Raw genomic sequence first — 23,779 nt, 5'->3', positions numbered from 1 at the left:
TGACAACATTCCAAAAGGGAAGGTAAAATCCTGTGCTGAATCATAAGCAAAATAAACTGATTCGGAAAGCTGTATTTCCTGTCTGTCCCAAGAACAAGAGCCTCTCATGTCCTTCTCCACCTTGTCTGGGCCAAAATATCACCTTTTTTTTTTTTTTTAGTTGATTGTTTAAAAGTTTGACCATCCTAACCCAGTTGTTGATGCAATAGGAACACAAAGGTCTTTGCCATCCTTCAGCACATGACAGGGATGGTTTATCCTGTCTGGGCCCTCAGCACAAGCCCTGGTCCATAACCCAGGGAACAGGCTGTGCTCTTTGCCGAAGGAGCAGGAGAGCAAAGCAGGGTGAAAGAGGGCAGGGAGAGCCCAAGGAGCCTGTCACATAGTCCATGGTGAGACAGCAGTCCATTCACTGCTTTTGCCTCTCCTGACCTGCATCTGACACTGCTCTCAGCATATCCCGTCCCAGCCCCACACTGACCGCAAAATACACTAAATAAAATCAGGCAGACAGCAGCCCATGCACCTGCTTAAGGCAAGAAAAGAGGGATCTGGGCTGTCCAGGGGCCCTGGTGAGGCAGGGCCCAACAGACATGAGGCAAAGGAGAAAAAGGGTGCAAGGGGAAGGTATAAATTCAAGACCTAGAGCTGAGACCCAAATATAGGAGTAAGAAGCCAGATGAGCTGAAAGGGGAGCTGGCATCCATGCTCCAAGGATTAATGGAGAACAGAAGGCTGCCTGGCTGTTAAAGTGTCCTCTCAAGGTCACCAAGGAGGATGGGAACAGTTCACAGCAATTCCTGGTGGCAGAGACAGGATGAGTCTCCCACAGGCTGGACCTTGAATCAGTCAAGTATGGCAAAGCCTTGCTTTTCCCTCTCACTGCTCTAGGTCTTGTCCTAGAGTCACCTTGAATGTTATGAAAACAAACACCTTCTGGAAACGAAATTGTAACTTGTGGTATAAGAGCGCATGGGAAGCCGTAAAAAACAACTGACATTACAAAATCCTCTTTTAGTGGGTCTGGTCCTAAGGAGCAACTGTGGCTTCCAGCTGTTGAACATAGCCTTGAGAGGCATCATCCTCTTTATCATTTTTAAAAGAAAAGACATCAACACTTTTGTGACTTCTTCCCTTTATAGGGAGTGCTATGGGGGAAGAGATGGGGAAGGCTTCCCTGTCCTTTCTCAGAGAATCCCCTGGATTAGGGAAAGGGGAGTCCTTTGGGACCCTCCTAGATACCGCTAGTACACTTACTCTTTTCTAGTGATTTCCAGCAATTCTCACAGATTAGTGCCCTCTGAGGACAGTTCTGCTCACAGACACACAATGCTCTGTTTTCCCCTTCCCTCACCATCTCCCCTGAAATGGTATCCTTGGGAAGGAGAAAGGCTTACAGTTCTTCCTCCTTTTTATCTTGTAAGCTGTACTCATTCTCTGCTGCTGCACAAGCAATAAACCAGGCACCCGAGCAGGGATTGTCTTAGTAATATTCCATTTCTCTGTCAGACTTTAGGTCAGGTGATAATTTTGGGTGAGGTATTGTCTGCAAAGACAATGAATGCAAGAAGCCATCTTTATCCCAGCAAGAGATAAACTAGATGATCCCAGTGATTTTCTCTGTCACTATCTATGTTTCTACTAGGGAATAAACTGCTGGACAAGGAGAAGGATTTATTGCTTGGACTGCAGTGATGGATACTTCCAAAAAAGCTCAACTCAGGTTATCTCCTCATAAGGGCAGTGTGTGTCCAGCAAAAAAAAAAAAAAAAAAGGATATTTTACTGCTGTGCAGAGACAACCTGGAGAGCACAGCATATTCCCCCTGAAGGGTGTCACAGACGGCAAGGATTCTTGGTGTGGGTGGCTCAGGTCTTGAATATCAGCAGGAACATGAGGCAAATTTTGGCTTTCTTTGTTTTCAGCCTTTCTGGGACTAGAACGAATACTTAATTCTAGAACAAATTCTTAGGACCTGTGTTTTAAGAAAGCTCTAGGAATACTGAAGTAGGGAGGAGAGTTCTGAGGAAATGCATAGATTACAGCTTTTCCCTTCCCTAGAAGCCTGAACCACATTCACAGCCTGTCCATGACCAACCTCAAAGCAGGAAGAAATTTGCAGTCCTGATGCCAGCAGAAAACTCCTCCAGAAGCAGTCTGTTTTTAAGATCCTATTCATTATACAGACCCCTGTAAGGGTCTCACAGGTCGGTCTGTTGTTTTACTTTTTAAATAAGAATGCCATAGTCCAGCTCATAACAAGAGCAAGGTACCAGCCCTCAGCCTTGAACATTTGTTTTTCCAGGCAACTGAAGATAAAAACCCTTTAGTGGGTTCAACAAAGGGAACCAAAGATAATTGTTTATAGTATACAGACATGAAGGTGACTCGTGGATGTTTATACTTCCCAGACTGAGAAATGTTATTCAAGGGAGCAGGATGTTTTGAGCCTACAGCATCCTATTTTTTTTCTGTAAAATAAAACTCCATAGTATCACAGGGTCAATAGTTTTCTTCTGCTGTTAGCCCTTGAATTCTATTAAGAAATTCTTGAATATTCTTTCCCTGACACTTTTCCCTTTTTCATTTTTTTTTGTTTTGTTTGATTGTTGTTTGTTTTGCTTACCAGGTGTAGAAATGCTTCTCTTAAAACACTGTAGTCAGTAAGTGTCTGTAGCTGACACTGGATAAAGTTATCATTATAATTTAGGATTTCACTGATTGTACTTTATTATTTTTATGTTTTGCAAGAGGTTTTTAACTTTCCTTTTGTGTGTTCATGGAATTGTTTAAAGTGAAGAAGCTTTGCCATACTAAAAGGATATTGAGGAGAGCCTGTTGTTATTACCATGCAAGCCAGACAGACTGAAGAGTCTTTTAGTCAGATGTAAATCCACAATTATAAATCACCATGTGAAGGGGAATAGCAATCACTGCATTTTGATCTATCACCACAATACTTATCATATAAATATACTGACCAGAATAGGAAATTTAGGTGTATTTTCTGTGTCTTTATGCAATAAACATTTCTTTGAAGCCCCATTTGTGCTAGACATCAAGAGTATCTCTGAATAAGAACAGCTCACAAAGAAGATATGGTGCCAGCCTTATGCACAGCAGAGGGATTAAAAAAAAAAACACACAAAAAACCTGCTGGGTGGCAGAACTGCGTAGACCAGTAAAAATTCTACAAACTGGGGTGTAAAGCATGTGTAGTTGTGTACACTTAATGCTTAAATAATTCCCTCTACTTCAAAGAGAAGGGCTGTCCTGGGAGCTATGGGACAATCAAAGTTTGGTTCTTACTTTGCCATGGATTCTGTGGTATTTTCTGCCAGTCATTTAATTTCATTGTGCCTAAGTTTCTTCATGTGTAAAATAAATCCTTCAAATACAATTGGATCAGCTTCATACAGCAAATTACATCTGATGCTGAATCATGTCTTTTATCTCTCTATCTGCCTGCTTATTTTTATTGTGAGCTCCTCAGGGCAAAGACTATCACTTGAAGTCTCATATATAATAAAAGTGTCTTTAGCACCACAGATCCCATTCTCGGGGACTGGAAGCTTAGGGTAATAAAAATAAACAAATGTGATCAGCCACGGGAATTAAAATAAAGTATCCAAACCAAAGAAAATCTATACTTATGACCTTCTTTCTTGAATACACTGGCCCCCAGAACAGATACACTGCTCAGCTGCATCCCTGGGCAGATGTAAAACACTTCATTGTTTGGCCAATTGGATGTGTTAAGAAAAGCTTTCTTGCCACAGCAGAGCCATGTAAGAATAAAATAAAGACTGTAGTCAGGAAATGGGGTAGTTCATGTTTCAGTGACCTTAACAACGGTTTGGAAAGGAACATTAATATTCCTGAACAGCTATTTTCATTTGTAGGAGCAGGTTGGCTAGTCTAAACATATCTGAGCTGGAGAGAAATAGGGGGAAAAAAGGATTTTTCTGGTGACACAGACACATGGGAGTGGGGTACCTGGAAAAGAGAGCTGAGAGCACAGGTCTGCCTGTTTCCAGAGCCAGGGCTACCAGCCAGGTTTTACGGCATGCTCACATAGCAAAGAAAGACTTATTTAAAAAGTCTTATTTCTTAGAAGGCAGAAGGTAAAATTTTGTTCTTACTGAAAATGTCATCTCCTGATACAGAATAGAGATACAACCTGAATAGGAGCATGACAGGGATTTGGTCTGCTGAGCAGCTTCTGAGGATGTTTACCATACTTCATCTGGTCAAAAAACTGAAGAATGGCAAAGATGGAAATATTTTCTTTTTTTTAATGCCTAGTTTTGCTACATTTAACATTATTTGCAAATAAATGCAGAGGAGATAATAGGCTTATTAGGCTGCAGAAACATGCTTGAGAACGGTGGGAGGAGGGGAGGGGTCATTGAGGTCAGTCCCTGCAGGTCAAGCAGGAGCTCTTTGCTCAGACAAAGCTCAGCGTCTCCCACTCAAGTTGGTTGCAAGTCCAGAGCCCAAGGTTGTGTCCTAATGATAAGCTGGTGGCACACTGCTCATTATTTTTCATACATATGAAGCTCATTTTGCTCCCAGAAGAGGTCTCTGGGGTCAGCTGACGCCGATTCCTGTTCCCTTCGTTGGAATTAACGCGTCTGTGGCGGCGGCTCAGCAATTCCACTTGCTGGGCCCACATTTTAAAGAACATTATTTTCTTCCAGAAAAACATTTCAGTTCTTGCAATCAGTGCTTGTTTCTGTAAATTAAGGAATGAATTGTGCCAAATTGTTCTCCTCTTCTTCTCTCTTCCAGGGTTATTTGCAATGTAGCTTATGCTACTGTCAGTACATCCACTCCGTGCTTTACAGGAAAATGAAATCATTACACACAACACAAATTGCCAGACCTCTTTCATAATCACACACTCTTAATTGGCATGTAAGCACTGAGATCCCTGTAATACATGCAGTAAAATGTCTCTGACTCATTTTTTTTCTCCCAGGTTGAAAGGTCAATGAGAGTATTTTTCTTTAATTTGACAGGCACACAAGAAATAATGCAAGACTCATTTATGGTCAGGTAATGCACAAAGAAATCTATAAATCAAGCTAAGGGGAATATTAGATCATGCTCATATCTGAACCCATCTGGCTTAGTTCACGAAAGAATCAATATGAGGCAGAGAGCTCAGTATTACTCGTGATTTATGCTCTTGCATCTAAGGGGAGAAACATTTGCAATTTTTAAGTCTCTTCATCTGAAACAAAAGGTGAAAAAGAAACTACGGTTGGCTATTTCAACACATGCAATAGGTAACTGATACGGTGACAGATTACAGCTGCAGGGGGAAGGGATGGTTCATTCGGCTTAATGATTCAGCACATTGTTTTAGTGTTTTTATCTTCACATCCCTCCCCCCGCAAAATTATCAGTACCGAGGTATTAAGAAATAAAATTGGCTGGATTTCCACAAGTTTGATATTTGTAAATGAATTGCCATTGGTAGTTCATGGGCTCAGTACTGTTAGAAAATACAGCATATTGTAACATACAGTTTTCTTCACTGTCTTCTTTCAAATACTGCTTTCACTAATAAACCCCTAAACACCTAAAAATGTGGCATGGCTAAATATTAATCCTGCCCCTTACCATCATATACACATAAGCTTTTGATCCTTTTGTGAACACCCAGGATTTACATGAAAGACTCCTACTTCTCTACTACATCTCTCAACTAAATAAAATCTCCAGTTGGCCTCGGGTTGAGCCTCCCCAAGAGGCAGGAGGAGGAGTGTCAGCACTGCTGAATGCTGCACCAGTGCACGGGGTGGGAGGCAGAGCAGAGATCTCACAAAGCAATTAGGGTATGAAAAACACACTGCAGTGATGGGTGCCATAAAAGCGTCAGGGGAACTGGGGCAAGTAAAACATCCATTTCAGCTTCAGTGATTTGTTTTACATACAGTGCTAATATCCTTCATACAAATACCAAATGCAGTTTAATTTAAATCTTGGAAGCCATTTAGGCTAAAGTGAGAGCCTGACATATTTTTCTCCCAGCTAATGTGTACAAGAAGAATCAATAATTTTCCCAGTATAATTTGATGAATTATTACATCAGACATTATTGATCCAGTCAAAGAAGAAGGAGGTCAAAATAATGAAATTCAGTTGGTTGTGATTAGAAATGCTTGGGATATTCATTTGGAAAAGGTTGATAACTAAAATGGTCTATGGGCTTTACACTTATTGATTTAATAAATAGAATAAGCCTTGCTGATCCAAAACAAGGTTACTTGTACAGGTGTTTCAGGGGGTTGTGTTGCTGAAAGCCAGTCTATATGTCTTCTGTATGTGTTTAAATTATATTTTAGTTCAGCACACTGAAAGCATTCATTTTATACATCTGTTCCTTTCAGCCACAGTTTTCTACTGCACTTTGCTGCTGAGAGCCCTTAGACTTCATTCTGGTAGCAGGCTTAGTACTCTTTCAAGTGTGTAGTTTAAAGCTTTTAATATGTTTGGGTCATTATTAGTAATGAATGCATTCATTAATTTACACACACTTTATAAACACTGGGAAGGATTCAAGAGCCTCCCACACAAGAGGCAATTGTGTTGGGGCTGTTACTGACTCCTGCTTGGATATATCCTTCTAGCAGGGAAGTATACAGTGTTGCACATTTCAGTCCAAAAGACTAAAAAATGTTTCCAAGAACATGACTGGCAGTTAGCAGAGCTCATCTTCTGTGGAAACCCAGGGTACCGGGAATATTTCTCTGTCTGCTCTGGGGTGCCCTGACCCCCAGGGGAGCACTGACTTTGACCCTCATTCATGGAGAAAGTTTCCTAGACTGCAAGATAGACTGGAATCCACAAAAGTGTGAAATAGATTATAGAGAGTAGTTTAGGTGCCTCACTTGGTGAGAAATTTAGGTTTTGGGATTTTTAGTATGCTGTGGATGGAAGCAAGCTGGAGGGCACAGGGTGTTGTCCTGGGTTTCTTCTTCATGCTTCTTCTTCTTCTTCCTCCTTCTTCATGGGTCTCGGTGGCATTTTGTAATTGGGCAAAGAGCCCCCATTGTGGGCTCTTTGGGATCAGTTATTGGGTTAAGAGGGAAAATAATCTGGGTGTCAGTTCTTAATTGGACAGTTTAGTCTTAAAAGACCTTGTAACAAGAGACTGTTGGCCATTTTGTGCCTTCTAATGAAAAGCTGCCAAACTCACAATAGCGAGACTGTTTGACTGATAAGAAATAATAAACACTTGAGTCTGAACACTAATTACTGTCTCAAGTGCCTTGAATCCAGACCCAGAGAAACCCACAGCTGGAACCACCACAATCCGCCATGGCAGGAAGGCCCAGCCCTGGAGGCACTGGCTGCCCATGGCCTGGCAGCGCAGAGCCCTCAGCACCGCACCGGCAGGGAGCAGAGCCTGCCCCATCACACTCCACACCAGAGAGAGAAAAAACGAGCTGGAATGGGATTGGCCTGGGGGGACAGAGTCAGGATACAATATCCACAGCTTTCTCCCCTCGTCTTCCTACCACTGGAGTCTCCTACTTTGGGCATCCCCCTAGTCTTGGTTTCTTCCCTCACTAGCTTTACTGTCTGGGCACTATTCCCCTACCTGGGGTTCACTCTCCTTTTTGCAATCTCAGCCTTCCACCCCCGTGCTTGTGCTGTTACCACGGCGTGCAGCTGCCTGTTCCCATGCGGTTCCTGGGGCACACTCCCGGCCGCAGCCCTGGGCCCGTCTCCTGCACCCCTCAGCGGCCCCGGCCGCGCCCGGCCCGAGGCCTCGGCAGCGGGCCCGGGGCTGCTGGAAAGGGCTGCAGCAAACACAAGGGATCCGCTCACCCCAGCCCTTGCAAGGACTCTGAATGCTCTCGGTGACAGCAATACCCACAGGCTGCTAGTAGGGGAGCAGTGGACCTGAATGCGTTTCACCTGCTCTCTCTCAGGTGGCATTTTGCTGGTGCCATCGGAGCAGGCCAGAGCGCTGCCTCTGGGAAGGGCAATTTAACTGAGCACACAATACAAGTATTGTTGTTAAAGCCCTGAATTGCAGAAGAGAGTTAGAGTTCTGCTACCTCTCTGGGAATTTGGAGTTGGTCACATCCCATCCGCTTGAAATGTCATTCTAGCACAGGAAATGTGTATGTGCAGATATGGCTCATTGAAAGTTAAAAATTTTTATTCTGTCTTCTTTCCTCACTTGGAATTATTCCAAAATTTCTCTTGAGCATGAGAAACTAAATATGCTTTCCTTAAGGTCTTTAGGAATTCCTTGCTCTGGTTCTGGTGTAATAAATATCAACTGACATTTGAGTTGACAGCAGTTACAAAGCCTGGGCCACACAGGACAGCAGTATAGTGTGAAAAATTAAAACATCCGTAGGTATGGCTTATTTGCTGCAAGTAGAAGGATATCCTGAAAAATAATTCTATATTTCACCCCAATCATCCTTCAGCATGGCCAATGCCTAAAGATATGTGTGTTTTCCCTGCCAGCAGCACATCTAGCAGGCACAGCAGCAGCGTAGGAGTTATATAACCAGGGTGACAAAAGTCATCTCCCAGACAGGTAGAAAATGATACCAGCTCTATGGCACATGACTGGATTGATCATACCTGCTCTGCACTAATTTGAAGGTACAATAGCAGAGCACAGAAAGTTGTACTGGCTAACTCAGTGTAACAGTATCACAGCCTCTCTACTGAGTTATAGTTATGAATCTCCTTTAGACAGCACAATGCAACTTTTCCTTCTGGATAAGATCTATTATTTTTGTCACCTGCTTTATAAGAAGACACCCAGACCATCATTATCCCAGGCCAACTTTATAGGTTCTTTTGCCTGCCCAAATTGGCCCATCCTAGAACTCACCAGAATGAGCAGCATTAGAATGAGAAGAGCTGGCTAGGGTAAAATGGAAGGGAAACACTAATTTCCAGTTCCTGTACATGCTGCAAGATGAAGCAGTCTTCTGAGTTACAGCAATGGGACATGGCAAAACTTTCTGGTCCTTTCTCAACTGCCCAAATTTCACTGAGCTGAGGCCAGGCTGTAAAGTATAAGACGGAGAGTGCTTAAAGAGCCATTGCTAAACATTTTCTTTGCTTTCCAGGCAGTGATTTCAGCTCTGGACATTTACATGCAGTAGTGGTTTAGGATTAGATTAAGAAGTACTTCATCTTAGGATTACACCCAAATTCAGGGAAGTTCAGATCCCTGGGGAGCAGTCATAGCCTAAAGCAGAAAGGCAGCTGTCCTGTGCATGGTGAGGTGCTGAGCACTTGGCTCTTAACAAGGCACCAGAGAGTCATTTGGTGTCCCTCACCTGAAAAGAGATATGATTTCCCCAGCGGGGCGCCTGGTATTTGTACTGCAGTCGGGTCATAATGTTTGTATCTGTGTTAAAATGGCACATTACTCCCAACGCTGGTATCTTTCTGGCCACAGAGGCTAAAGTAGTGTTTCTTGTACATACTTTATGTGGGTTTTTTTCTGCAAAGCTTCACTTCTTTATTGTTTCTTATTTAGAAACTCTGAGTTATGTAAGTAAAATCTGTGACTTTTGCCTTTCCAGGGGCTGGAGATAAGTTAATGTAGACCAGTGCCAAGGAGCAAACGGGGTTAGAGCATGTTTTAAATTGCCATTCTCTTGCTTGTAATTTATTCTTCCTATCTCTAGAATTCCTCTGCAGAGATATTTATAAAAATAGGTGTTCCATGCACTGTATATCACAGGTTTACTTAGGATTGTTGTTGAAGATTTACATTGCTCAAAAGAGCAGTCATAGCAGATAATTCCATTTGCAAGCTTCAACAAAGTGTTCTGGGGAAAGTGCTGTTATCACCGTGAAGAATTTTAATGATGGCAGGGTTTACGGACAACTTCTTTGGCAAACAAAGCTGCAGCAAGATAACTCAGCAAGTTCCTTTGCCAGAAGTGATTTTGTATTTTTGCTGCTGCCTGTTAAACACACCTTACCTCCACCTCCCAACCCTCTCCAGAAGTTTCAGCACTGTCTACCCTGCCGTGCTAACCTTCCTAAACATAAAACACCTTTCAGGATCTCACCTAAAAGGGTTGCAGGGCACCTCACAGACCAGCCACTGCTTCTTCTGTTATAAAACTTCTTGTTAAATAAATGGCTCTTGGCTTTGCCATTACAATAAGGACAATGATAATTTTACTAATAACCTGATATGATTCAGTGTGCTCTCTGGAGAAGCTGGGTTAAGATTCTTCTTACTTTCTGGGAGAGTCCTCATTAATTCACATCTTGCTGGCCACAAGTTTCAGTATTGCACTAAATTAATACTGTATTTGAGTAATACATTACCAACTGCTGGAGGGAGTGAGGAAGAGAGGAGTTTACAAGTTGGTAAGACCCTTCACCTCACAGCCCTGACTGACCAGAGACCCTCCCTACACATTTACACCTGCAGGGACATTCCAGAGGGATGTCCATGATATTCTTGCTATATATTGCATGTAGTACATAATTATTATGTGTCATATATTGCAGATAATATGCAATGACAATACAGTGCTATGTATTACAGTTATCCAGCTTAGATTCCCTTCCCTACAGACAAACTGCTTTTCTGTGTCACAGCCTTGGTAACCCCTGAGAAGCCTCTCCTTGGCCACCTCAGGGTCCCAGTGCTGCAGGCCATGCCACTGCTGAAAGGGGAAGAGGGACTCGGTGTCTGTGGCCTTCCCTTCACAACTGTTCACTGGTTCCTGGAAAAGGGAATTTTTGCTGCTCCTTCTCATATTGTTCCTTTTCAGCAAAACCATCAGATTTTGGTGTTGTCAGTCTGGCATCCCCTCATTAGCACTGGAAATGCTCATCAGTGTAATTCTATGTATATTGCACTGGAAACCTTGCAAGATGCCACAGAACTCCCCTGTGATTTTTTTTCCTTTCTCTCATTGCTTTTATGTTGTCGGCTAGAACAAAAGGAGTTTCAGTTAATTATCTGTGTATTTGCTGAAACCACTAACCTACATCCCAACTAGCACAAAACAGTTGCTTGACTGAAGTTCTTGGCAGATTTAAACACCTTCTGTCGTAAGTTAAAAAAAAAAAAATCTATTCCCATTTTCCAATTTGCATATTCAAATTTTCTTGTTAAAAAAAAAAAATCTACTTTTTTCACTATTTTCCTGTACCTAAGGAAAAGGAGGATGATTCAGTAGCTGGAAAACTAACCTGAAGTGTGGAAGGTCCAAACTCATCCTCTTTTTGTCCACAAATTTCCCACTTCTGCAGTCAGGTTCTTCAGTTTCCTCTGCCCCAGATTTCCCTCTGTAAAAAGCAGGAACAGCATTGTTTTCACAACTACAGATTGTGAAAATCTCAGCTATTACAGTGACAGGAACGGTGCAGGTGATGAAATAGATAAACTGTACGGTAAGAACAAAACATGGAGCATTTAATCTGGTTTAGTGCTTTGAAAATACATGTATCTCCACGAATATGACTTTCTTTCAGTGCCAATCTGTTTTGATGCACTGTTCCTTTGCTGAATCTGTTTCCTCGGCTCACTTCACTACCCAAGTAGTGAGAGGACAGCTCAAAGACACCATGCCAATGTCATGCAGCACACAGGATGGGATGGCTCCAAGTATTAACTTCTTGAGTTGAACCACCACCAAACAGCAAATCATAGCCCTAGAGTTTCAGGAGCCATTTCTTTTGCACAGCAGCACATGACATAGCTGGAACTCAATTAATGTTTCCACTGAATTTGCATACATCTGTGCCCTTGCATGCAATATCAGACAGATCACGTGCAAAGTCACAGCCACCTCACTGATGGATACAAACTGAATGTCACCATCTATGCACCCACCATGTTGTCCTCACCCTTGATGGTAATTAAATGTGATTTTTTCCTCCTCTTGGGGAAAAATTAAACAGCTGCAAGACGTGGAGATTTTATCACGTGTGTGGAGTGAGAGGGTTCAGATGTCTCTCTTCTGGCAGATAATTGCTTAGTTTAATGAGGAAGTTTTGTAGTATTTTTAATCATTGCTTCTGTGCCTTGTTTAATTATTTGCATATGGCATCATCAAGTTAAAAAGAGTGTGCACATTCAGAACTTCTTCTCAGTCTTGCGTTAGACATTAATGAAAAGAAGAGGAGGGTAGGTTTCTCGCTAATGATGATGGAAAATTAGTTTCAAAACCCCAGAGGGGTCTTGCAAGATACACCAATGATATATAAAGGTCCAAGGAGAGAAATTCAGCACGAAATTGCCTAAGCTCTTTTAAACTGTTTCTCCAGGAGATCCTTTCCCCATTTAATTTGTAGTTATGAGGGAGGACGGCAAAGAGTAAACCCAGAAGGTTCTCAGAGATTGCAAGCCTGCAATACTCCCAGCAAGTAAGCGAGGCTGATAAACAGCGCAGGCGAGACAGCGAATGCCAGCATGGCATATCCAGTAAAGGTTACACGCCTGGAGACCTGCAGCAACAGACAGATTCATGGCTTGTTTTTAAGTCTTGAGCTAGCAAAAAGTTGAGTGTCTGGAGAGGAGCAATGCTTTATGCATTAGTCATAACATTTGGAAGGGCAGCAAATCCACAGGCACAAGAGGCACAAAGGCACAAGAAAACAGTTGCTAGTCCTTTTCTTCTCATTCTGTGAGGTGCAGCCTCCAGTTATTCCCTGGCACCTCAGCCAAACAACAAGCACCCAGTTCAGAGAGGTCCATCTCTATTGCACTCTGTGCTACCCTATGCTTCAGCATCTCATTTGCAAGCTTGTGTATTCTCTGATAAGGTTGTTTGGGTTCGGCGGTTGTTGTAAGTGTGAGGGGAAGAGACGGTGTTGATCATTAGGAGTGACTGGTTCAGTCAGTAGTGACCGCTCATGCAAGTGTGTAATACAAGCCACATTTAGCAGTAAGGGACCTGTTTGCCCAACTTCGTGTTTTCCTGCAGCTAAACTGGGAAGAGCTGCAGGAGGGAGGGTCAGGTGATGCTGCTGACATGGCTCAACCATTTCAACACATCAGATAGGTCTTCACATTGGGGGGGTTGTTTATTTTGCTGAACAATAGATTCCTAATTTTTGTTTGAGGGCCTGCATAGCTCTACAGATATATAAATCTATGGCAATAAGGCTACTTTTTTAGATAATTTTCAGAACAGTTTAGAAATAGCCCATATACACACTCAGCTTGGGAATTCCTCCACCACACAGCTGCTGCTCACTACCTACACTTGCTGTTTTTACATTGTCTCCTATGTCCCGTGGGTTATCCCTTTAATGGCTTTGACATTAAACACCTGAACAGTTGCTCAATATACAGAATAGAAAAAAAAGGATGAGGCAAGATGGATAAAAGATAAATGGAGGTGACAAAGAAGGTAGCACTAATGGTTCAAACCAAAATAGCTCTTTTTATGTTTGAGCAGGTCCTTGAAACACAAATGCATCACAACCATTAGCCATAAGATGCACAGTTAGTCTCAGTGCTTTTGATTCACTTTGTTTTACTGATCTCCAATATTTTACACACAATTATGATTTTGTAGTTACAGTTTAGTTATGTGGGAAAGAGGCTCTAAAGTGTCCTTGCCACACAGTGTGTATTGGAAGTGTGTTTAAACCAGAACTAAGGGTTTGAAGAGGTGTCAGGACCTGCTTGTTTTGCTGTCAACATTTAGCAATAATACAGTCATGATGCTACTTTAAAAGGGTGCAAAATTCACCTGTAGGAACAATCAATAAAATCTGAATCAATGAACAATTTGGAAGAAAAAGTAAGGGACTGAGAGCTGGGTAAAGCCAGAATAAAATCTGAAATAGTGCACTTAACATCCCTGTTCCATCTGAGTATTTTGGGGATCTTACACTGGTCCAGCCACTCTTAGGCACACACAGCAAGACAGTATTTGGGCAAAGCTGTCGTTTTCCCTGTGGTGCATGTACATAAACTCTAGTCACTGTTAGCCCTGAAGAGGGCTGCAGAGCTGCAACATTGCTATCTGGAACCACAGGAGTTCCTCTGCTGGCTTCTCCACTTTGTCAAATTAAACTTGTACAGCAAGATGTGACACCAGAGCAGCACAGTGAAGTTTTCGTTCCCGCCACAGCTTAGTGCTAGTGATCAGCCCACACACTGCTAATTGCAAGTGGGGTAGAAATAATGTGCAGCCTGACTTGACTTTTTAAAAAGTGTGTTTTCCTCAAATCCTACACTGTGTTTCCTCTATCGGAGTCACGCAACCATGAAGTGTCATCTGATGAGGCAGCAGAACAGAAAAGGTAAAGATCTCAGGCTCTGGATGTTTTCATCTTGCCAGGATGAGTAGAGGCATCGGTCTGAAAAGTTACTAAGGAGATAGAAGTTGCTTTCAGTGAACTTGATAAAACCCGGCCAGTGAGAGGACTTCCTTGGGGAACGCACCCCAGTAAAGCTCAGCCGTGTTGCTGCCAGCAGCCCCTCTCTGTGAGCAGAGCCCACCGCCCCAGCGCCGACACGCTCGCTGTTGCTGTTCCTTTGGGGGTCCCCGGGGGCCCCCTAAGCTGTGTGCTCGCTGGTAGCAGCAGCCAAGGAGACTCCACAAGGCTTCTGAGGGTGCTGATTAGATGAGGGTTTATTGGGGGTCCCACCCCCGGGAGCAGCATGGTTGCTGAGGGAGAAGGGGGAGAGAGGGAGAGCCTCAGGAGAAAAGGGACCAAGAGAGAGCCTGGTCTCCCTCGCACAGCTTAACAGGGAGATTCAAAGTGGGCACGGAGTAAGACTTGGGCCCATGGGATTCCAGACACATGATACTGCAGGGGAGGATCACAGCTTGGAATAAACCGTACATTTTCGAGGGCTGAGACAGAGCATGCCATTTAACTAAAACGTAACACCACAGCTCGCTCCTCCTTAAACCCAACCACGCTGTCCGGCAGCGTAGAATTGGCTCTGTCGGCCGTTCTTGCTGAGATTGGAAGACACAAAATCTGGTGTGTATCCTACCTTAGCATAGCTAAAACGTGTGGAGTGGCTGGGCAGGACCTGGATCAAACCTAGGGAAATTTAAGGAAGGCTATTCTTCCTTCTTAAAAACCAGACTTCTCTCTGCTGAGAGGTTTTATGGTGTGCAATTAGTGTGGCAACATGATACAGCTCCAAGTTTTTTCCCAGAGGCTGGAGCCCCTTACAGGGTCTTGTAGCAATACATTTTGGTCTCCTTAAGAGTGTTTTCTGTCAATATGTTTACTATGCAACATGTATGTATTATGAAATTATAGTAATATTCCCAATATTAGTTTTGGCAATATGGGACACAGAATTTATCTTTGTGGAGGAAAGCATCCCTTACAAAATTATGACCTAACAATACATTTTGAAAAAGGTAACATTTTGTTAAAAATCCATTTTGGCCAAGAAAATTGACTTGCTCTAATCAAAACCACAAAACTATATAAAACACCATACAAAATAACAGAGAGGGGACTACACTTTTGTGGGCATCTGAGCATAAAATGGTGAAACAAGATTACCTCCCAAATGAAGGAACTCAAGGGCACTTCCTGTCACCTACCTACTGCTCTACCCATAGAAGGGAGAAATCACACTAGAGAGCACCTGAGTCAGGTAAAGAAAAACCAGTGGCATTTCATTTTTACTGATTTCAAGTGTTCAAAATTCTTGAATGACACTCTCCAAAATAATGAGGTTTAAAAATAGTAAATGTCATAAATGCTTTCTGGTTTTTATTCCATAATCAAAGTAATTGCAACACTATTTAAGGTTAAGTGCCATATTATTAATCTTTCATTACCTGTGATTGAATTAAGGGCCAGCAGCATTCAAACCAGTCCTGCAGGCACTTGCTAGCTGCCACTACCCCTTTCTTAATATAAGTAGCACAACTCTGTTGTCTCCAGGGACTCTAGCAAAACATTAGCTTTTGTAACATGACTGGAAAGGTACCAAGTTTGGGTTATTTTCAGTCTGTGGGAGTAAGTTCCAGAAAAAGAGCTGGTTGGGGAATTCTCCAGCAGAAGGTTTTTCAGCAAGAAAATGCCCTTTTCACACAACCAGTGTTTCCTATGTGGAAAAAGAAAATTTTTAAAAATACATTTTTCCCTGGGAGAATCAAAACAAAGGCTGGCCCAGCTGCGGCCTGCTACACACTCCCCAGTTCCACTTTGAGCAAAAAGTGAGTTTAACAGCTGCTTCCCAGGCAGAAAGGTGAGCAGTCCCCAGCTCTCTGTCCTCCTGGCATGTGCCAGCTGCACAGGGAGGGGAGCAGGACAAACTGGGGAGGATTAGAGCCCTCCACATTCCCGGTGAACCTTTGCCAGTTCCCAGGCTTGCTGCACAGCTCTCCAGGTTATAGCAGCCACCCACAATGAAAACATTACTTCAGGGCCCAAGAAATTAAATTTTTCTGAAAATCCATTTCTACAAAAATGTCGCTTTGACATTTTGTCCTAGTTCAATACACCTGCTTTCCCTGGGGAACAGAGTTTGTGTTTTTGAGATGACTGCCCACACATCGCAGGCTCTCGGAGACCCCCTGGCACCGCTCCTGTGGGTGTAACGAGGACACGGTGCCTGAGTGACCCTGCTGGCCACAGCCATGGCCATGGGGAAGGGTGACCCAGAGGTGAGGCCTCTGCAGAGGTGCTGGGGTAGCTGAGTAAGCAATTAACAAACCAGCCTTGAAATTAGAGCTGAGATCAGAAGAAAAACGGAAATCCCTCCATCACCGGAGCTATGAAATGTTTATTCCAACCACAGCGCAGAAACATGGGTTTAATGGCACTTAAATATATTGGTGTTTTACAGCATCCTAGGACATGAATGCATTCATCTCTTTGCTCAGTCGCAGGAAATTGCAGTGATGGATTGACATAATTTTGTAATTGCATGCGATGCACAACCAAAACAGAGCTCAGGCAGTGAGCTGCATTCTAAGCAAATGCTCAGTATTTGTTAATAATGAAAGTTCAGCTAGCCTGATATGAGAACTGCGTATATAGGATGAAATATTAATTTATTATGCTTCAGTTGAGATTTTTAAGGTAGTCTGATTTTCCTTGAATGCGTGTGTTTATCATTATCAGCCTGAACACAACTAGCACTCTTCAAGGTTTCTCGCTGAAAAGAAATTGAGCGTGCAAATACTCTTTCATCATAATCACACTGACTGTGCAGGGTAATTCATAAAAGAGGCAAAAATATATTGAAATTCAATATTATTTTAGTCCAAATCAATATTAATAATTGTTTGTATTTTAAAGTGAAATTTACAGTTGAAAAATGTACAGAGATCAGCCCATAGTTGCTAACACATCAAATTTTTGTATTAAACTTAAAGGCACAGTAATTTTACTTCAAAATGTTTCTTATAAAGCAAGAGAAGGCATTGATCTGTGAAAACAGCTATCTATTATTTATGTGAACAACATTAGAACAGATTTTAATTATAAATGAGCTGAAAGGTCAGTAACTATTTTATTTTTAAGGTCTTGATTTTAAATTTGGATAGCTTAATAAAAATATTTATGTGGGACGGCTCCCTGTGGAAATTGCACAGAAGGATTAGGCACAAAACACTGTGTACAGTCAAACCCCAATACTATTGGTACCTTCTACAGAACCATTAAATCTGAGTGATTACAGTAAACTAATAATAATTGCTTTGATCTTCAGCCATAGAATCATAGAATGGTTTGGAAGGGACCTTAAAGATCATCTAGCTCCAGCCAGATTTCCATCTAGTTCATTCCAGGTACTTTTGAGTGTGAATGCCTCGATTTCTGTACCAAATGCAGATAATTTGAGTTTGCAGTGATGTTGTCTGAGCCCTTGGCCAGAATTTGATCAGTGTCAGCCCACAGGAGAGATGGCACAGGGAAGGGGTGAATAACCCTGTGTGGCACAGGGCTGCCCACACCAAACAGGAAAAGATCCCTGGTTTGTATTAGATTTCCTGCTTCAGTGTCAGGGCCCAAGTCGCCAGCGTGCTGGTGTCTCAGCAGTCCAGCCAGAGCAGTGGTGCTGGGGGGAGCCATGCCAGAATGGCTGCAGTGCCTCCCCAGGAGGAGCCCTCTGTGTCACAAATACTTTGACAGTCGCTCCGTTTCCTGGAGCAGGCACCATTCTGCCTGTCCACACCACAGCAAAAAGAGGGAGGAAAGGACTGAAATTTTTAAACTGTGTATACCTTCTGGTCACTGAATGCAGAAGCTGAGAATGATGGAGTTACAAACCCTGTGTCGAGTCAATAGGGTATGTCCATTCCTACAGAGCATCAGTGGAACAACAGGAAGTTTGCTGGTGACATTTAGTGATCTCTGATATTCACAGCACATGGGTATGCCTAGCAGCTACTTGCCTTATCTCTTCTTATTACAAATCACACAAAATGTGCTTAAAAATAACTGAATAACAGCAAATCAAATAGTAATATTCTCCCACTGTACCAGCATTACAGAACTGATTTTAAAGAGGTTTCATACCTATTCAGGATTCTCATTACAGCTCAATATCGAAAATCACCTTCTGTTTAAAAGGCTGAGTAGTTGCACTGATATCCATGTGTTTCCTCTGGCTGCTCTAAGTGTGCAGGGTCTGAAACTCTGGTGCAGAGCAGCTTGCAGAAAAGGACATGTAGTTATATTCACAATATTACTGGAAGTGTATCACATGTAGGAGTCCAAGTTCTTGTACAGTGACCATCACACTGGTGTCTGCTCCCCTGCATAAACGGGACCCACAGACAACCTTGCAGCTCCCTTCTCACCCAGCCAGGCTTACTTGGTGCAGGCACCTCCTAAGGAATGGGTCCCGGTTCTGAGCACAGCTGTGTCCCTCTCCCCTGCTCTGTCATCAGCTGTGCTCTCCTGTTCAAAGCATGGCTGTGCTGCAGCTGGGATTCCACCCCTTCCCCAGAGCTGACTTTGGCAAAAGGCAAAGCTTTCAGGAATGAAGGGGTGCAAGGGTAGAGCAAATGTTCACTGCCCTGTGTGAGCAGTGCTCCAGTATAACACCAGTAGACCCTCCCTCACACTGCTCTGCAGCTGGCACTCTCTACCCCGAATGGTACAGCTCTGCCTCTCTGCAGCCCTACAGCTTCCACATGCGCCTGCCCTCACTCACCATCACACAGAACCATTTCACTCCTCAAAGTGATGGAAAAGTTTCCAGATCCTTCTCTTCCCTCATACACACCTGGGAGATCTCTCAGTTTGCAGATCTTCCCTTGGTCCCACAAGGCACGAGGAGCAGGAGGGGACTCAGTCTGGGCCAGCCCATATAGGTGGTGGCATGTCACAGCTGTGCCTCTGCACACCCAGCCAGCTCCCCCTTCAGCACTCAGTGCAGCTTCCCTTTATATGCTGCAGTAACAGAATGACTGAATAAAAATAAAAATCCTATTTCCTGTTGTTTAGAAATTGCACTTCAAAATAAAATGCAAATATTTGTTTCAGTTTGTTTTATTCTAGGGTAAAAGTTTCATATGGCATCAAAATGTAAAAGGCATTTTAAAGACAAAACCAGTTTCCCAAGTAGATCTAGATGTAGATAGAATATGCCTTCTCAACTGACTGCTTTGTTTTAACTGCCCAAATCAAAAACAAGAGAAAATATCTCAGCTCTGACATACAGGCATAGTCTAAGTGAAAAGGCACCTTGAATAAACAGATCTTTAATTAGGAAGAAAGCAAATTACTCATCATGGTTAGAAGCATTAAGAGTCAGTATTAGCTGAGAACAGTCAAATGTACACCATTACAGAAGGAGCTAGAGTCAATAAAGGAACCCTCTCCACAGCCACAGCAACACGTGCCATTTCAACGTTAGGAGACCTATTTTGTTCTTCCTCTAGAAGATCATCACCACAAACCCACACAGTGTGAGTCAGGAGCTTGTTTTCCTTCTGCTTTTGCAGAAATTTTGGTGTATTTTGTTTCCACAATTAAAACCACCCTCACTGGTGACAAAAGTTTTTAAGTTCTAGGTTACAGGAACCATTTCAGTTTTCCCTTTATTTTTTTTCTTTTGCTAGCTTATGACTCCCAGACACAGATTCTCTGTTTCAGATACTTTCGTCCTTTAGAAAAAGGAAATACCATGGAGGAATCATAAACCTCTGCACTGTATTACATGAACTACATATTATATATGGTAAAGTTAAGCCATAATGTTGAGGAAGAGGGGCCCACACATAGATATACATAAAACCACTCAAAATTATTGCTATAAAAACTACTTAAAATCTTGTGATATCAAGAGGTGTGGCATGGGAGTAAAACTTTTACCCAGTGGAAAGGAACATATTAACTTCTTATATACATATATATCAGCTGGTCATAAAATCTTTAAGTTTTGTCATCTTTTCCTCCTTATCGCAACACACCTAAAACTGCAATGAAAAATTAATTTGTAAAGGAAAAATTCAAATTTACATTTGCTTCATACTGACATAAAGGAGGAAGGATGCCTGGGGTAACCACTTGTTTGGTACCCTTGGAAATCCAGCTTATTCCAGGTGCACTGAACTTCTGAAAGAAGACATTTTCATTTGAAATACCCAGGAAAACTATGGAATAGACAAACGAAGCAATACAACTGAAGAAGAGTATAATATCATATAACTGTTATATGAAAGCACAATAATCTAAAAAACCCTTTGAAGATGTGAGAGTTACTTTAAATAGAAGAGAGATTGAGGCAAGTGGAGGGAAGGGAAGCATTTCAAACTGGGCTGTAATGAGAACCAAGTGGGCAGCTGAATAACCAGAACTTTTCTGCTGTATTTTACAAGAGTTCAGTGTTCTCCACACAGCATATTTCTATATGTAATATTGGATGTGGATAACATGCCTGTAAATCCTGCTGCCAGGCAGTGCCTGCAAAGGTTGGGCTGCTGTGCAAATTGTGTGCCTTCCCCTCCCGTGTGGATAAAAGCTGGACAAGTTCATTATTGACACTCACTGTTTACATTGGCACTGTGCAGTTCCTGTTGGATGGTAATTTGAAACACAGTAAAAACTTTTTTCATTTCAAGGGGAAACTGCTTTTGAGATTATGTTTTAGTTTAGGAATAGAATTATAAGTCCTCGAGGATCTTGGAGAGGTGTGTGTTGACTTGCTGAGACCCTGCTGCAGTACTGAGGAGATTAGTAACACATGAAGCCTGCTACAATTTGCACCCAGAAAGATAGGAAAGAAATCTTCTTGACTTTGAAAGGATTATTTTAGTTGTTTACTGAGTGCTGTCCCTTTTGGTCTTAAATGGTAGATGAAAGTGGAAACCAGAAGTGCCCACTTCCTATTGCAATGTGTGATGGAAGTGAGAGGAGCAGCTCCAGCAGATTTGCCAGGGCTTTTGGAATGGGGAAAAGGGGTCATACATTACCACTCTCGACTTCAGCCACATAAAACAATACCACAGCTTTCTGCAGTTATGTTGAAATTCAGGCTTTGGCACATTACATGGCTTTAATATTCCTTCTAGCACTGTGTGGGTTCAAAGGACAACACTGGTGTATGTGGGAGAGTAGAACTGGACCCACAAATACCTGACAAAACAAGGTTCCACCAGAGTAAGAGAAAGCCCCTTACCCTCCTTTCCACACTCTTTTGGGTAAATGGATTGATGTATAGGTGAGCAAAAGAGGCTCCTGTAATTTTCAGGAATCTCATCCTGTCCAGAATTCCCCCTTTTGCATAATTGGAAGAGATGCTGAAAGCCAAGATGTGTAATGACACCAGTGACTGGAGAATGGAGCTGTTAATAGGCAATAAGTTCTGCCTAATTTGCTGCCACACTGCTGGAGTGCACTGGTGGCAGCAGCAGAGATGGTCAGCTCAGCATGTGCATCGAGGGTCCCTGGGATGCAGGAGAGGCTGCTTAGGCAGCAGGGGGAAGAGGTGCCAGCTCCTTGGGCTGGTCCCAAGCTCAGTAGGTCGAACTGACCCAGTTCCTGCCTCTGGAGGATTCTCCTGCCTCTGGAGGATTCTCCTCTAGGAAAATGGAGAGTGTAAAGTAGCACTGCACAAAGTCACACAGGGCATTCCCTTCCTGAATTCCAGCTGCTGAACTGGTCTGTGCATCTGGCAGTGCTCAGGAGATACCCACTGGAGCCCCCTGGGTGAGGCTTCATTGTGGTCCTGAGGACACCAGGCTGAGTTGCCCCTCTCCCCTCAAGTATTTAATTCCAAATTTAAGAGGATTTCAGAGCTGGAGAAACCCTCAACCTCTCCATTGATTTGATCAAAATAGGTTTAATTCCTTTCCCCATAGGAAGGGAAAATTTGAATCCAGATCTTTTCAGAAGAGGGTTTTGGGGATGTTTCAGGAGCAGGATATTTTGAACAGTTTCAACTTTAAAGTTGGTATTTCACCTTTCTCCAAAATGTACAATTTCTATTATTACACAGAGAAGAACATGATTATATATCAAGTTGATATAAGCCAGACAAAATGTTTTGATTTGAAATATCACCTGGAAACAAACTTGCCCTTCCCAAACCTCAGGGAAAAATCAAAGTTTTTGTTCTATTGATACATGAGCCTGAATATAGTGATAGAAAATACAGCACCCAAAGATGAACATTTAATGAGTGGAAGCAGCCTCAGGATTAGTAGTTTCCTACTTCTTTCTATGCTAAAGAAGCTAGAGGATTTGGGGCATAATACTTAGGAGTGATTTGCATTTCCTATTTCCAAGAAATGCTGACAGATGACTTTTAGCACCTCCATCTCTACTTTTGTAAAACTCCTATAAAAGTTTGCTTTGCTGGTGAATATGAATAATGTTTACAAATCCAATCTTTGCTTCTATAAATGTTATGATATGTCTGATCTAGGAGTCAGGGGTAAAACAGACTGGACACTTGAGTGCCCTCAGTCTCTGAAGGCCTTTTGTCTCTGTAAGTGCTTTGAAGCAAGGAAACACACGCTTAGCTCGGCTGCAGAGTGAGAATTAGCTGCGTTCACACACCTCCTAGAAGCAGCTAATGGATCTAGAAGAGATCACTTCAGTAATAATAGTAAATTTTCCCCTATATTCTTGTAGGAATAATATTCCCTTTTTCTTAATTCAACTATTTGCCCCGTATCACTATCCCAGTCTCTAACTATATTACACAAGTAAAATTATCTTAGTAATGCAGAAAGTAAGTGCTTCATTATGATGCCTTTTCAGGACATCCAAAACAAAACCCAACAGAAGAACAAACCCCTCGCATCTCCCAGCTGCCAACATCTTCAGTGAAATTTCTCCAGGTCAGCTACAGGAGGGCTGGAATTTAACAGGCAGTTTTTATTGCTGTCGGGCCAATCTTGACTTGGAAAACCATTTCTGCATTAAGAAGTAGCTCTCTCTGAACTGGCAATCCCAGCAGTGGTGCTTTGGCTGGGGACAGGCCATCAAGGGTAGGATACCGCTGAGGCTGTGCCCGTGCACTGCCACATTTCTCTGTGCACAGAACCTGGACAGTGGCACCTCCCCAGAGTTGCACAGCACCAGAGGGATGCCCCAGTTTGTCTCCCAGAAATGGCACAACCAGAGCTGCAGGAGTGCCCAAGCTGATCTCTGCTGCTCAGCACCTGATCATCTGACAGTACACAAGGTGCTGATTCCTGAATCCCTGCTTCCAAAAGATATCCTGCTGCCTCCTTTGAATAAATAACTCTGCTCTGGGGCACCAGACTGCTCCCAGCCTCAGGAAGAGCAGCTAAACCTCACACAGCATGAGAAATGAAGTTTGCCATGTATGTGTGAACTAGGCATTTACATTCATTGACAGGTG

General features: G+C 42.7%; 1 protein-coding gene across 4 annotated transcripts in view; it reads left to right on the top strand.

Annotated features, from left to right (window-relative positions):
- CHST8 (carbohydrate sulfotransferase 8) overlaps nucleotides 1-23,779 on the top strand; it is a 187,789-nt gene that overhangs the window by 14,071 nt on the left and 149,939 nt on the right. The window contains exon 1 of one of the 4 annotated variants that reach the window (XM_038148216.1): nucleotides 23,198-23,252. The exons of the other annotated variants lie outside the window; for them this stretch is intronic. The gene's annotated coding sequence lies outside the window, so the exon portion shown is untranslated. Of the gene's footprint in view, nucleotides 1-23,197; nucleotides 23,253-23,779 lie in introns of those variants that run through there. 4 annotated transcript variants of the gene reach the window in all.

Source organism: Motacilla alba, chromosome 11, assembly GCF_015832195.1.
Source record: "Motacilla alba alba isolate MOTALB_02 chromosome 11, Motacilla_alba_V1.0_pri, whole genome shotgun sequence".
In the NCBI taxonomy this organism is placed as follows: Eukaryota; Metazoa; Chordata; class Aves; order Passeriformes; family Motacillidae; genus Motacilla; species Motacilla alba.
Note: the sequence above shows the minus strand (reverse complement) of the source record. Positions and strands in the feature narration are given on the sequence as shown.